This window comes from Accipiter gentilis, chromosome 8 (assembly GCF_929443795.1).
Source record: "Accipiter gentilis chromosome 8, bAccGen1.1, whole genome shotgun sequence".
Taxonomy (NCBI): Eukaryota; Metazoa; Chordata; class Aves; order Accipitriformes; family Accipitridae; genus Astur; species Astur gentilis.
In genome coordinates, this window is record NC_064887.1 from 15366471 (window position 1) to 15382214 (window position 15744).

The window sequence follows — 15744 nt, forward strand, 5'->3', positions numbered from 1 at the left end:
ATCAAGAACAATTAAACCAGACATTGTACTCCCACAGAAAATTTTTACCAGTAGAGAGGCTGATTAATGAGGAAGTGCCAACTTTCTATCTCAAAATTTTGATTTCCCACATTAAACTCTTTCCAGTTTCACATATAAAATTTAATCCTTCCAGCCCTTGGACATGAACAAAATTGCTGTTGATGGGGTGTTTGCTTCCCTAATTTTTTCCCCTAATTAGTGAAGTTCAGGGTGGAAATAAATGAATTTTTTTTAAATGAAATACAAATGGACAGAAACAATACATCTGTGGATTCACTGTTCATTATGCATGGTTTGTAAGAATGCATATTTCAAAAAGAAAGTCATTAAAGTAATTCTGCTGTTCTGTTTTGCAGGTCTTCGTGACAGTTTAAGCAATAAATGGTTTAATCTCTCTGGATTGCAAAAGCAGAAACCCCTGACAAGGACAGGAGATTGACAGAATTTGTAATAATATATTTTTACTTATGTTACATATTTGTAATTTCAAGGACATGATTCACAATGACCCTATTGCAATGTTGTGTAGGCATTGTTCTACACTGATTTGCATTAATATCTACAGAAGAGTTTTCCTCTCTTAGTACTGCTTTAGAGGATATGCTTGTCATTAAAATTCTGGTCACAGATGTGGGTTAAAATATCTCTAACCTTTACAAATGTATTATGTGGCACTACTGACATAGCTTTTATTGCAGATAAAATCTATAACAAATTCTGTGTGTGACAGGAGAGGAACATGATTTTGTATTAAACTCAGATGATAGAGATGCATTCCTTACTTGTACTTTTAAAATGTTTTGGATATAGTAACAATGAGTTAGGTTTTCTACTCCATTGCAGTTAGAAAGCCATTAAATCTATTCATTTTGTTTTAGCTTTGGTATTTTAATAAATTTTTCCTAAACTGACTTTCAGAAGAGGACATAAAACAGTGGAAAGATTTCAACTAATTTCCAATCTAGGTTGAATCTATCAGAAGTAAACACGAAACCAGTTTATTAGGATGGACTACCTAACATCTAACTTGAAAATTTTTTATAACCTACATTAAACACAGCCCACAACCCTCTGCTTCTCTTTCCTAATTTCCATTGGTGTTCACATGCCTAGTAGGATCTCACATTACTGTATGTATTTTCCAAGTACTTTTTGCACATCCCTCTGTATAAAGAGCATCCCGAACATCACTTTGATTTTCTCATACATGCAGTAGGAAGGTAGTACTTTCCCTGCCGGTTATAGTGACAGTCCCCATTGGTTATAGTCACAGCGCTGTCATCCTGGATGTGTTTACACAAGGAAGTTGGATCAGTTCACAAACTGAAGGTGTGCATTTAAACTAGTGTTTAACAGAAATTACTCTCCGATAACATTTTTTCTGCAGGAAAAGTACCTTTTTTGCTTGTATCAGCTGGGGCTGATTCCACCTGTACTGCAAAATAGTGATTGCCATTGGATAAGGTGACAGTTTCCATTGGTAGTTATATTGGCATAACTATCACCAAAATCTTACAACCAGATCTACCGCTGTAACTCTGTCACTAAGAGTGGTGAGGCTGTCGTTGTACAGCTGGAGGAGAGGGCTTGCTGCCGGTCGAGACCTAGACATTGTGAGTTTATCGTTCTTACCGCATAGAGCTGGAGACTTCACTGGCTCTTTAGGATGAGCCTGTCCTAATGAGCACAATGCTATACAGTCTTTCATTTCACAACATCGTAGACATCTGTATCAGAGCTTGTGACCATATTCATGCATTATCCATGTGGTTATATTAATACAAAAGCTTACTGATTTTTTTTTCCTTTTTTAAAGAAAAGAGGGTCACACCAAATGACTGTTGCAGCTTCAGCTGCCAGGGTGGACTCACAAAATACATTTGGATCTCATGTTGACTGGTGTAGAGAGGTGTATCTATGTTATTGAATTATCTTTAACTACAATGTGTTTTCTTTGGGAAAAGGAATTGGAAAATGGGGGGAATTTGACCAAATAATAAAATTAAATTAAGTTTATTAAATTAAATTAACTAACAGTGGTTATGACATCTTTAGTTTCTACCCCAGGAACCAGGGTACAACATATAAGAAAGCCATATAAGAAAATCCCATCCTAGTCACAGAGCTGGGCTACAAGGATGCGGTTGGGGCAAGAAGGGCAGTTCTGACGTGAAAGCCGGTGCCAGAACTCTTCAGGTCAGTGCAAATGGGCATGTGTGGACTGGAGAAACACTTGTAAGGGGCAAGGAGGATTTCATTCCGGTGCCACCAGATCTCTCAATCTTTGATTCTCAAGCAGTTTTCTTTCCTTGTACAGTCTCTAGCACCTTGGACATTCGGGAACAGTCTAGGGTTAGGGAGTAATTCATTGCACACTCGGGAAGGAATAAGTTCTTTGAAAAGTTGACACAATTGTCTGCGGACCCTTGGAGAAGTAGTCTGTATCGACAGTGATGAAGATAGAGAGAAAATCGCAGAGAGCTTTGTTACTTAGCAATACTTAATGATGAAAGGGTGTGGCGAAGAGACCCAAACAAAAAGCAATGAAAAGGTGGCATGGGAAGTTACAGAATTACTGAATTTTGGATAGGATGAGGGGTGGGATTTGGCTGATTAAGATGCTACATACTTGATTTTGAAGGCTTCCAATGCATTTTTTCATACAGAAGGGAGGTATTTTGAAAAGGAGTTCTCAGTGTGTGACGTATCAAAAATAGATGCTGTTCAGCACTGCACTGTTGTTGAGTGTGTACTGCTCACCACTGCTGACGTGGGACAGGGGTTTTTCAGAGCTAGAACAGTAACCTCCAGTGCACTAGCCGTACACTCAGAATACAAGCAGGAAAAGTAAAAGAAACCACTCTGTGTCTTTAACTGCTATGCAATTCTTATTTAACCCTTCCTTCGGTGCAGCAAGAATTTGTCACCGTAATTGGAGACTGCATGTTCAAGTGCAAGAGCTGGGATATGGCCCACCACTGAGTTGCCATCTGCACCTCTACACTCACTACGCGGCTGCTGTATGCTGGCACACTACTGAGAGCTAAGGAATAGGTCATGATAACAGATGCTTTGGGCCCCATAAGTGGGTATTCAATTCTTCCCAGTGCCCTCTCACAGTTAATGTTGACTTGTAATGTCTAAAGTCAACTTCTGTTCATAGCGAATCCTATGTAAGTATGTATATATTTTGACATTCTGGTTTAGGCACAGAAGAATGTATACTTAGTGACTCATTTCCTCATCTGGAAAAGAGTGAATTAAAATCAAGAACTCTGAAATTATTTCAGTGTTTCAAACTATTTAATTGATGAGTTTTCAACCCCTCTGAACTCAGACCAATAAGGTAGCCAGAGAGCTGTAAAACAAAATCTTTGTAATATACAGTATTTGACCAGCGATAGCAATTAAATGTTTCTTTTGAGAATTGCAAAAATGTGAGTGGCTTCTTGACGGAAAGAGGATTATGTAGATAAAAGGTCCCCAACCCTGCTGCTGAATTTTCTCTGCAATTCACTTACCTAATAAGATTACAGGAACAGATACCTTTTTTTTTTTTTTTTTTTTTCTTGTTTTAAATTTGTTTAATTTAGTCATGATGCTAAATCATTTCCAGAATCCTACATGGTGTATAGTAATTTGAGATGTGCAGAGAATACTAGATGAGGCCTTTTCTAAATACCAAATCTCCCTACCTGTAAAATGGGGAAAAATGATGTTAAAGCTACTTTTTTGAGAAATTCTAAAGTTTAAGAAATTTTAAAGAAAAATGTTATGTGAAGAATATACATACATAAAGTTTGTATTACCTTTCCAAACAATGTGTTTATATAATCATAGATAATATTATTCATATACTTTCTGATATTATTGCATTTTAAATTCTATTTTATTAACTGTATTGTTAATACGCATTTTAATATCAGCACCAAAAACCTGATGAAAAGTGCTCTTGAGATTCCCATTTACTGTTACTCACTTTGTGTCAGGTTCTAACGCCACTGACAGCAATTTCATAAAGACGTTAATGAATTTAACATGATATTCATGAGAATGAATGTATTTCTCATCAAATAAGATGTACAAGATTCTGGCCAGAAAATAGTAACTGAGTTTGCAAAAATGTGAAATGTAGTACATTTCTGAGAGAACAATTTGCAGTATGCATGGGAGAAAGCTGATAGCATTTGTTCATATTGTAAATTATATCATTTTCTCCATGTAGCATACTTCTACTGAAAGAGGGAATTTGCCTCACTTTAATGCCTTTTCCAGGGGTGCTGAACACAGATGGATACATTTGTATCAGTCTAAAATTATGTGACGAGGAAGATAGAAATCTGCTATAAATAAAATTCCAAGCCATTTCAGTCTTCACTGTCATTAAAAGCCCAATTTAAAAAAAAAAAAAAAAAATCATTTAATGTTTTTTCATCATGAACAACTATAACAAAAGTTATTTTTATTTCATTTTGCTCTGGTAGAGCAAATGCAGAAGAAAATCACTGAATTTCTTTCTATTTTTGGCAAAAGAATCTCATTTTATTTCTTAATTATAACAAATATTTTTGTTCCATTTTCTACTCAATTTTCAGTAATATGTTTCCTTTAAATACAGTCTATAACTACAAGAACAATTTCAGCCTGATTCAGACGTGTGACAGACCACTGAAGTCAACAAAGCTGTCGCTATATGACATGGATTTTTCTTTCCGTCTCTCGTCTGTCATATACAGTCATGTCAGTGTGATTCAAGATGAATAAGCTCTCAGCACAGGCCAGATTCTGCCAGGTGCTGAGTGCCCTAAACTGAAACCAGCTTCAAAGGAAGCACTCATTACCTCGTAGCATATCTGGCTCTAAATACAGTATTTCCTTGTAGTTCTCCATAATTACCCTAGGAAATACTTTGAATAGTACAAATATTGAGTTTAGCCCACTGCCAGAGCCAGCCTTAGTGGTTTTGGATAGATCTGTGAAAAGTTGCATTTGGCTCATTTTTGGGGGTTTTTTTGACACCCTTTTTCTCTCCACTCCCTTCTCCCTCATGCACAGATAACAATTTTTGTTCATGCGGTTGTGCCCACTAAATACAAAATTGGCCTTAGAGGTCTTTTGAAGGGTAAGATGTAGACTGATGCTGCACACAAAGGCTGAATGTACACGGAGTGGACGTGCGTGCCTCTGTCTCTCAGTGTTTGTTTTGGGGCAGGCGATATTTATATTCCCACAATGCTTTCTTTTTGCAAAAGCGGAACCCAGCTGCCTCTAACTGTCATCGGCTTGAAGTAGTCCCTGTCATCATAAAGGAAAATGCTTGCAATAAACTTATTTCCGCTCTCCACGAATTGCAATGTTCCTTTACTTTCCCAGCCACCCCACATCAGTCAACGTTCACAGCTGCCATTCCCCCGAGAGCATATTTTTTAAAACTTGCCAGGTACATCCAATAGGACTTTATAAATTAATATCATTCCCACACGGTGAGTTATGGAGCTAAACCCACTAAAGTAGCAAAGACTTGCTTACAGCTACAGGTAAGGGAAAGAAGCTGAGCTGGGTTATTTCAGCCTGAGCCAGGACTGGCAGAGGAGAGATCTCTGCAGCCTACGCTCTCTCTCCATAGCTTGAAACAGCACCTAGACATGACACGACTGAACCTGCCCTCAGCTTCTTCCAGCTACTCAACCCTGTCATAAGAGACACCACCTTTGACAGTCCAGCCCAAAGTAATCTAAATCATATTGGCGCTGATAAATATAGGTAAGGGTTCTAGACGAGAACAAGTGAACATAATCCTGCTCACTCCTTCCCAAGGTTTTGCAAGGAGATGAGATGTCTGCATAAATCAGATCTGCCGAATAAAGTGCTGGTACTTTAAAAAAGCATGAATATTAATAGCAGGACAAAGCATACAACAAAGAGTCACGAGAGAGTGACACAGTAACGAAAAGGTGGATAAGCTTTACACTCTTCGTGGAGTAATTTCTTCGCATTACATAACCCAGTGGAAAAGGCTAAAGAGGCTGCTTAAATTCAATCTTCAGTACTGTTCCTCTGCAAAAATAAATGTGATGAATTAAAAAGTAAGACTTGCATGAAGAATAGGATTGCCTGAATTCCTGAGCAAACAGAAAACTAACCCAGAAATATTTCTTTAGAAAATGATTTACTGATTTGTTTGACCTTATTAGCTCTTCTTTAGCAGTTTCGTTGATTTTTGCCCATCAGCCCTCTGTTTCAAATCAACTTCAAGACTTATAGGGAACACAGTTTGGTAGTATGCAAATCACTTTTAATGAAAAAGAGCTTCCTGAAGGCAACGAGAGAACTGAAAGATTTAATTCATCCAGGTGCTAAAACGTATGTCTGCCTAAACTATTTTCATTCACTTCTGAGAGGGAGAAGAGGATTTGGATTGCTAAAACAAGAAGTGAGAGGAAGTAATAAAAAAAATTTAGGAAACAGGAGACCCTGGTCAAAAAAAAAAAAAAAAAAAACAACAAAAACACAAAAGTAGCTAGGTTTTCCATTCATAACTCCTGGGATGAGATTCTCAAAAAATGCCATTGTACACACCAAATTGCCACTAATTGTAATGCTAAACGGGTATCAACATCCATTAGCTGCTTGTGAAAAAGATCTCAAAACAAATGTGTTCATCTTTGACACTGCAATCCCAGCACTGCTCCCAGTACTCACCTAGAATAAAAGACCACAGATACATTTAATTAATCCATCTCCTGTGGAAATTTGCTGTCGCCGCTTCACAGGTGGAACCTCAGTTTAAAGGTAAAATGGGGGGTTGAAGCTCCTGCCTACCTTAGGTGACCTGGATTGCTCTTTGAAGGAATGGCTCTTTCACTCTCTCCCTTCTGAATGTAGAGATAGTTAGAAAGACGAGGGTCCCAGTTTTGTATTTAAATTAAGTATTTAATGCCGGGTTTCATTAATATGCTCCAAAATTAGCAAGCAACTTAAAATTCTTAGTCTTTAAAAATATATTTCTTTATTCAAATCTTTGGCCTTAATCCCATGAAATAAATATACATGATTAATTTTATGTACTGTGTACAGTTACACTAAAATTACTAGAAACACAAAATAGGAAAATACAGAGTAGCCTAAACCTTTCAGGAATCACGGTATGAAATGGGAACATTCCAGCTGAGTGTTATTTAATATACTTGATTATGATATTGTTCCTGAAATTAAATAGCAAATCTCAAAATGGTACTTGCAAAATGAACATTTCATATATTAAAATACTGCATTGGTAATTGAGGAGAAGAGAGGCGATTGCTGTATGGTGCCGGTACAAGCCCTGCTGCGTTCACTCGACTAATCTTCTGTTGCACCGCATGGACCGAAACCAACGGAGTCCGCTGGGGGGGATCAAACAGGGACAGAAACAATGTGAACTAATACCAGGAAAATACCAAAAGTCTCCAAGTGGATCAGTCGCTGAAGATGCCTCTCCCTCATGTTAGCAGGCCTCTTTTCTCCGTCGCAAAGGCGAAGGTCGGGACCCGGTGAAGTCGTTCCGCAGCCCGAAGCTGCAGCCCAGGGAGGGCAGCGGGCAGCCGCTGCCAGAGGGAGGTCCTGCTGCTCCAGGGGGATGCTGTGAGGGGCAGAGGGTGGAGTGGGGAGGAGAGTTAAAAGGGCTTACGGGAACGTGTTGGGGAAGCCCTGGCACAGGTAAGGAGGCAAAGGCCCGGGGAGGACAGTTTAGGTTTCGCTGCCGCTCAAAGAGCGTGTGAGGGAATGATCAGATATCCAGCTCACCCCTCGAGCCTTTCCAGCAATTAAAGGCAGAAACACTAACACCGTATTTACAGAGAGAAGAGACACTCGATCTTTCGTAATGACAACAGACTGACTCTTTTGTCTTGTTTGACGACATTATATTCATAAGACACGAGTGGAAGAAGCCCCAAGTAGCTTTGAAAATACAGCTACACTTACATGAATACTCACAAATCCCTTTCTTTCATGGGGTTTAGCAGATGCGATTTGTTTCAGCTGGCCACTCGAAAAAAAGATGTGATAAAGCTGTACCGAATGTCATACTGTAATATCAAGCCATGTAATCAGATGTGATGACTACAGTTTTAAAGAACTCACTGTGAATTCTGATACGTAATCTTGAATACTGGCAGGTAACACAACTAAAATAGAGGGTTTCTGAAATTTGTGCTAATCTTGGTAAAACAGAAGCCCACATTAAACAAATCAAATGTCTTAGATTTTTTATTTATCGTTCATCAATGCACGTGCTGGTTTTTTAATTCTTTCTTGCTGAACTCATTTATATACATACGACTTTTCACTTATGTATTTAAAAAAGCAAAACTTCAGGCACTTTAGAAATTTAACATAACTGTTGTTGCAAGGAATAGCTGCCCCTCTGAGGTGGATAATAAAGACAGAATGGTTTTATGAAAAGAAAATCAAAATCTAAAATTATGTTTGTTTCAAACAATGAAAAAAATGCATGTTTAGTTTTCATAGATTTTGTAGTATTTGTTTTCAATTTGCTTTAAAAAAAAATATTGGAAAGTGGATAAGAATACAACTATTAATAGAATAAACTTTCCCATATTGTCTTTTTTGCCTCTATAGTTATGATGTTTATGGATGGAGTTGTTGCATACTGGTATTTGGAAGTCTGTGGCATTCAACCCTATTCTGTCCCCCGGTATTTATGGTAGATTTTGTTCCCCTATGTGGTGTTCCTCAGATCCCTTTTTGATGGTCAGAGGCTCACACGATACGAAACTGTTTCTCATTATAAATTCAGAGGGTCAGTTAGCATAATTACGCATAGCATAGTAACTATGTGAAGGCATTCTGTCTTTAATATGGAGGTATATTGTGTTAATTTATTTTTCTCGCCTTCTCTCTTCCATACCCTCTTTTCAACCATTTCTTAATTTTACTAGACTATATTAAAAAAACTGTTAATACGATTATTTCTGTTCTTTGACTAATGAAACTAAATTAATCTCTTGTTTGACCATTCCTTGCCTTAGTCTGGTTAAAAAATGCGGTTTGTTTCCTTTTGAGCAGGATAACAGACTGGCACCGAGAAATGTGTTGAGGCCATTTATATGCAGATGATCTGCTGTCCTGCTTCTTTCAGTAGGTGCCATAAATTAGCATTCAGATTTTGCTACAATTTTGTCAGGTTTTTTTTTTATTCGTTTCGTATGTATTTAATCCCACATCAGTCTCAGTTGTTCTGCAATATGTGCCATATTGTAGCAGGTTTTTAGCTGCCACTGATGATTTTCACATTCCTTTAGTGTGAGGTTTTAATTCTACTGACACTTTTGTTAATGAAATACATTTCACTTAATGGAATTAAATGCATAGCCTGTCTATTGCTCATTACACTATACAGTCTTAGAGTTTGGATTTAAATTTCACCCTTCTTCTATAAAGATTATCCACCACATTTTGGCCTAACAGGAACTCTATGCTTTGTATGAAGTGTGGGAAAGCTGTCATTACAAGTAAAATACCAGTAATAGTTTCAATGTTCTCTGGAATGTTCTATTTTTTTCCTTTTTCTTCTGTTACTAAATATGTTTAAAATGCATTTTCTACCATTTCTTTATGTGGGGTTTGAAAGGCTGAACTAGCAATTTGATCACCTACAGACATCATAGGTAAACCTCAAACTATTCAGAGCATCCATTTTTCCATTTTTTTTTAATACAAATTATGAAACTAGTTTAGAGATTCTCTACAAATTAGGAAAAAACTCATACATTTCTGCAAGCATACGGAAGATTAAAGTCATACAGGAATTCACCAAAGAAATAGTTTCTCACTAGGCACCAACTTTCCTTTTTTCATAGATTGCACATCTCGTGAACAACTTTTTCAATTAAATTTTTGTTGGAATGTGGATTCTCAGCTTCTGAGTGGATTAGTTTGGGGGTGAATTCCACATGTGTGACCTAAGAGCTCCTTGACGGGTTAGACCTGAGCTGTCTCCAGGCTGAAACCTGAAGACTGGTTGCTGTTCAGACAGGTTGTTTCTGAGGGGGTTCCTTTTGTCTTTTATGGTTATTTTGCTACAAGTTGAGGTAAAAAAAAGAAAAACCTTTGGAAATTGAAGGTTTAGTTGTAGGATGCTTTTCTAGCTTTGTCCTGGTCCTACAGGCTTTGTGATAAAGGGGTCTACAGAATAGGCCCTTTGGACTTATTACAGGTGTTTGAAAAGCAGGGTATCTACCTCACAGGACTGAGAGGGGATTGTTTGGGGTTTTGTTTAAATTAATAGAAGGACCTTCTTTTTTCTATATGGTTTCCTGACCCTACAGCTGCTCAACGAAAATTATGTTCTTGTCAACATCTTTGCTATTATCAGTGAGTTTATCTGAAGCAGAACAGTCAATATATTGCCCATATTTACATACCTGACACAGGGAAAACAGGGTCCAAAACTTGCAGCCAGCTGCACCACTGCTGCATCACCTCTACAAAAAGGCCTACAAGGGGTCAAAGGTTTCCTCAGAGCCTTCCTTGGAATCTACAACACTTTGTCGAAAGTTGCCCAGTTTAACAAAGCAGCTTTTCTCAATGAAATTTCTTCAGCCAGAAAACCTCTGACTGGCTCGGCCTCCTTCAAAGGCTTCATTTAGAGGGTCACCAATGATCTAGTTTCTTCTACTTTTTCTCCTTAGGAAAGTAGATCATAGGTTCTTCTTTCTGGAATTAATCAGCTCTGGCTCTGCCGGAAGTACTTCAGGTAGAACCTTTTGATATTGATTATCTGGGATTGGGGTTTAGTTACAGTTTGTATATGCATTTATGATAAGTTATGAGAAATCCAAGAGCTCCCATTTTATCTGAATATGTTCGCTTATTGTTGATGTTTACATCTGCCCATAGTGGAAATGGGAATAAACAAAAACATCGCCAACAGCAATATCGCATTTGTGCTTTTGCAAATTAATCTGGCTTTGTAGGTATTGAGTTATATCTTTCATTTCCAGGGTGTGGCAAAGTCCTATCAACATGATAGCCAGTTGTTAGAATGTATTTGGCTTTTCTGCCGTTAAAACCATGATTGGTCTTTTTCTGCTCTTCCATTGTCTAATCAACAGAGAATTGTTAACAGTTTGTACAATTGCAGAGCAAGGATGTTCACGTGGATTTAAATAAATCAAAAGGCCCTCTTTTATAAGTGAATCAAAATCAAGCCTCTTGTAAAGTTAAAAAATGTTTTTGAATTTCTTTGTCCATTTTCTCTAATCTTTCCTACGTCCTTCACTCTGACTCTGCCTGACTTGCTCTGTGATCTCAGTCATGCTAAAAGATAATATGCTTTTCTCATTCCCTTCGCTCCAGTATTTTCCTGGTAAACTGCATTCTTGTCTTTTCCAGCTAGATTATCTCGTTCCTTTCAATGTTCTTAGTTATCTTGGATGGAGGGCCTAACGGATTCTGTACCGGATGCTAAAATAATTGTTATATCTATGACATAATCTTTCTTTATCAGACATGTTTCAAAATGAAGGGCAAAAGCAGGAAGAATGCATAGTGCATCTACGGACAGCATATTCTGAAGCGTGACAGATACACCATTGAATCTGCTCGATTCTTCAGCAACAGCAAAGACACTGATTGGCACTAAAAAAGGGGGAGGGAGAAGACACATGACAGGTCACTGAGTTCAATGGAATATATAACGGAAACTGGGAACAAAAGGCAAGGAATCTCTCTAGTCTAGTCTTCTAATTACATAGGCAACAAGATGAGATGAGATGACTTCTTTAATAAAAGAATCATCCTCCACTGAAATGCAATTAATTTTTTATTTTTTTTATAACCCTACTCCAGCTATTGGGAGTCTGGAAAATTCACATTTCTGATGGTTGGAATCATCTCTGCATTTCTTATCTAAGCATGAGCTGCTTTTCCATTTGTCAGCCTTGTCCTATAGCTCTATATGGCTGTTATCCAGCCTGGTGTCTAATAAATACATTTATAGACATCAGCCATATCCCCTTTCAGCTTTTTGCTTAGCCAGACAAAAGCAGCAAAGCATTTCACTCTCCTCCCTGAGTGGTGGCTCTCCAGTGTGGCAGCCGTTGCAGTTGCACCTCTCTGCAGTTATTCCAGTTTTAGCATATTTTCTTGACTCCAAGTGACAAAGACTGTGCACAGAATTTCAAATAAGGCTACACTTTCAGGCCTGTGGATGGCATGAATATTTCTTTTTTTATTATTATATAAAATTATAATACCATATTTTATGTGTGTGTATATAAAATATTCAGGTACATGTATTTTATGTAATCAAAAACAAACAAACAGTGATCTCTTTTTTAGTAATGACTTCATTTCCTAGCTTAATGGAAACTATAGATTTCATACTTCTTCTCTTTATGCCTGGACCTTAAAAAAAGATTGATCCCAAGACTGATTTTTGAGGATCCCTGCTGGTAAACTTCCTGCCATTTGATGCTGCTACTTTCAATACCACCTGTTGCCATCTATCCATTAGACAATCTCTTATCCACTTTACAACTCTTCTCCTAATCCCCCATTTCCTATGTGATGCTGTATCATATGCAGCACAGGCATAGATAAGATGTATCACAAATCCTTTGTCTAGAAAATCAGTTATCTTATTAAAGAGAGATAACAAATTCACTTGGCACGATCTATCTTTAGTAAATCCTTTTTGTATGTTATCCCATTTTCCATTTACCTCCCTGTCTTCAATTATTTTTTCCTTCAAAATTTCTTCTAAAGCAACTGAGGTCAAACTAATGGGTTTGTAGCTGCATAGGTCTCCCTTTTAGAAATGGATAATACGTTTGCTATTCTCCAGTCAGCCAGTATCATGTCTGAGCCGCTTCCTACCAGGTTTGGGATTTCATGTTCCTTTTCTTGTCAGAATTGTGGAATGGAGTTTATTTGATATATCTCCCTGGCCTGAGTGCATTGTGCTTTTAGCTTTGCTTCCAGTTTGGTAATTTCTATCATCATGACTTCTTTCCCATTATTTATCTTGCTTCCTCTCTGGTCAATATTACTGAAAACACACATAAAGTAGTCACTTTTTAATTGTAGATAGATTTCCTTTATTTCCATTAACTCCCCCTTGTACTGAAGTCGCATGTTTTATTTGGTTTCATTTTATCTGCATGAAGATTGTTTTGCTGTTTATTTCCATATCCCTTCCAAATTGTATTTCAGTTTGACTATTGACAATTTTTGCTTTACCTTATATTTTGACCTCTAAACCACATCTGTCTCTGTTGATATGTCTTTTTTGTTTCCTCCTGTGCCCTGCATATCTCTGATAATCTTCTTGAAGTTCTTCCCTTGCATGGAATAGCTTGACCACTTCCCCACTCATTCTGTCCCTTCCATCACCTACATATTCCACATAGGTTTGGCACCTTTGACTTAAAGTAGTTCGATGGTTCTTCCACATTCAAGGTCTTGAATAGATAAGTCTAATTTCACTAACAAAACCTTTTACATTATCAAAATTTGCTCTTTCAGCTGTAAAGCCTTCTTTTTACTGATTGTTCCATTTCATTTAAATAAGCTTAACTCATGATCAGGTTTTGGACCAGTTTTCTTGTATTATCTGTATTGCTTATTAGAACGAAGACAGTAATAGTTTCATCTCTTACTGGCTGTTGACTTCTTGGTAAACATATGCGTTAATTTGGCCTAACATATTCTGTTTGATGCATGCCATCCTTTCTTATTTCTTTTTAATCTATCAGATTATTTGAAGGCAGTTACGCAAGGTTACTTTTGCTTCCTTCACATCTTTCCTGGGTAGTTTGTACACTTCAATATTGCGGTCCCAATCAATAACTTTACCTTCTCTTCCCTGATCATCCACTGGTATTTCCTCAACCATAACTCAATTTTAATTGACCAGATTTTCTTCTTGTTGTGTACAGTAAGAAGGCATGAAGATGATGTGAACCTCGACCAAGGCTTCCTTGTATTTCTTAAGGTTCTTTTTTTAACAATGTGGATCTCAGTCCCAATTGTTTCCATGGATATTCAGCCAGATATCATTCCCATGAGTCTTTGCTTTTTAGGCATTTTTCCCTTACCTAAAATGAAACGATTTAGTGTAATCATGTTTGATTTATTCCAGTGGGAATTTCATAGCGTCATTTTCCCACTGTGAAGAAAATTAAATTAGAAAAAAAAGATCCTTCCCTATTCTTAGCAGAATCCTTTTTTCCTTTTCCACCCCCATCCCACATCCTCCTTCTTGGGAGATGACCTCACATCCTGTTCTGTGGAATTGATCTAGCGACAACTTAGTTTTTTCTCTTTAACATAGGCCCCCAGTTCATGTAGACAATATTTTTTCTCTTAGTCCATTTTACCTTCTATTCACAGATGACCCTGCCTTTTGTTCTTCCTTCCTCACAAACTTCTCTACCATTCTCACTGCTCTTTGGATCCTAGTCTCCTACAGTTTTTGCTGGAATTACCTTCTCCTCTTCCTTTCTACCTTCTGTTTTGGTTTTGTCTGTTGTACTTATTTCACTGTCCCAGATGGCAAACGTATTCTTTAGCTTTTCTCTGTTTCCCAGACTGTCCCACTTGTTCTTTTTGTTGCAGGCTTTCCTGACCCACCAGTCTCCTCTGAGCTATCTCTTATACGACCTCTCGCTCAACAAGTGTCCGTAAATCCCCAGTTGCCCATTCAGTTTGCTTTTTCTTACACCATTTCCTCAAATCTACATCATCATTCAATATTGCCTCCAGGCACATTCCTAGGAAGGTCTTCTTTCCATGAACTTTAGCAGATGACACTTCAGGCATACATATCTTTCCAGAGAATAAGATACATCCCACAGCTGCTGCATCCAGTTCACATTGTCCCTGCAGTTTGCCTTGTACCCTCCATGGCTGTTTCGATTCCTTACATAGTCATTTCCTCTTACTTGTACCTTTAAGGTGAAAATCCCTCTTGTTGCTGGATATTTCTTTATTTTTCTGGGCTTCCCTGCTGCCGGTGAAATATGGGTTGGTGGGACTGAATAGTTATGCCATTATCAGCTTGGCATACTGCAGGACTGAGGAGTGTATTGCAGGGTGCAAAGTAATAGGAGCAAATTTGGTTCACAGTCCATCTTATTCAAAGCCATCTATCAGCCAGGAGGCTGCTTTCCACAGCTATCATATACGGGTTTGATATTGAGACTAGACTTCTCAGTGCCCTGCTGGAGTCAAATTCATCTGTTATTACCTGGTGAGTGGTCACTGGAAAAAGATCAAGCGAGAAAATAAGAAACAAAATTTGGGGTCCAACATACAAGTAAGATATGACCAACGAACAGGGTTGAGAAGTTTTGGAGAGTGCACAGGGAAGGATGAGATTTCAGTCAGGTTAAATATTATCTGGGTAACTATTCAGATATACAGAGTCTAGCTGAAGGATCCTCCCCTTCTCATAATAAAATAATCAAACTCCCAAATGTTTTCCAGTGAACCAAGAGCATTTCTGAGAGGAAGAACTTTATGGGGCTCAGGCAGACACCAATAATAACTATGTCACATAGTATTTATTATAAAATCCAAATATATTCTCCACTACTTTGGCCAATATCTATGTGAACATTTATATGCAGCAAATTTTACTGTAAATGTGATTATTTCCAAGAAGCAATTTCTCATGACTAGATTAAGTATAGTATTTACCATATATTCCGTTCAGAT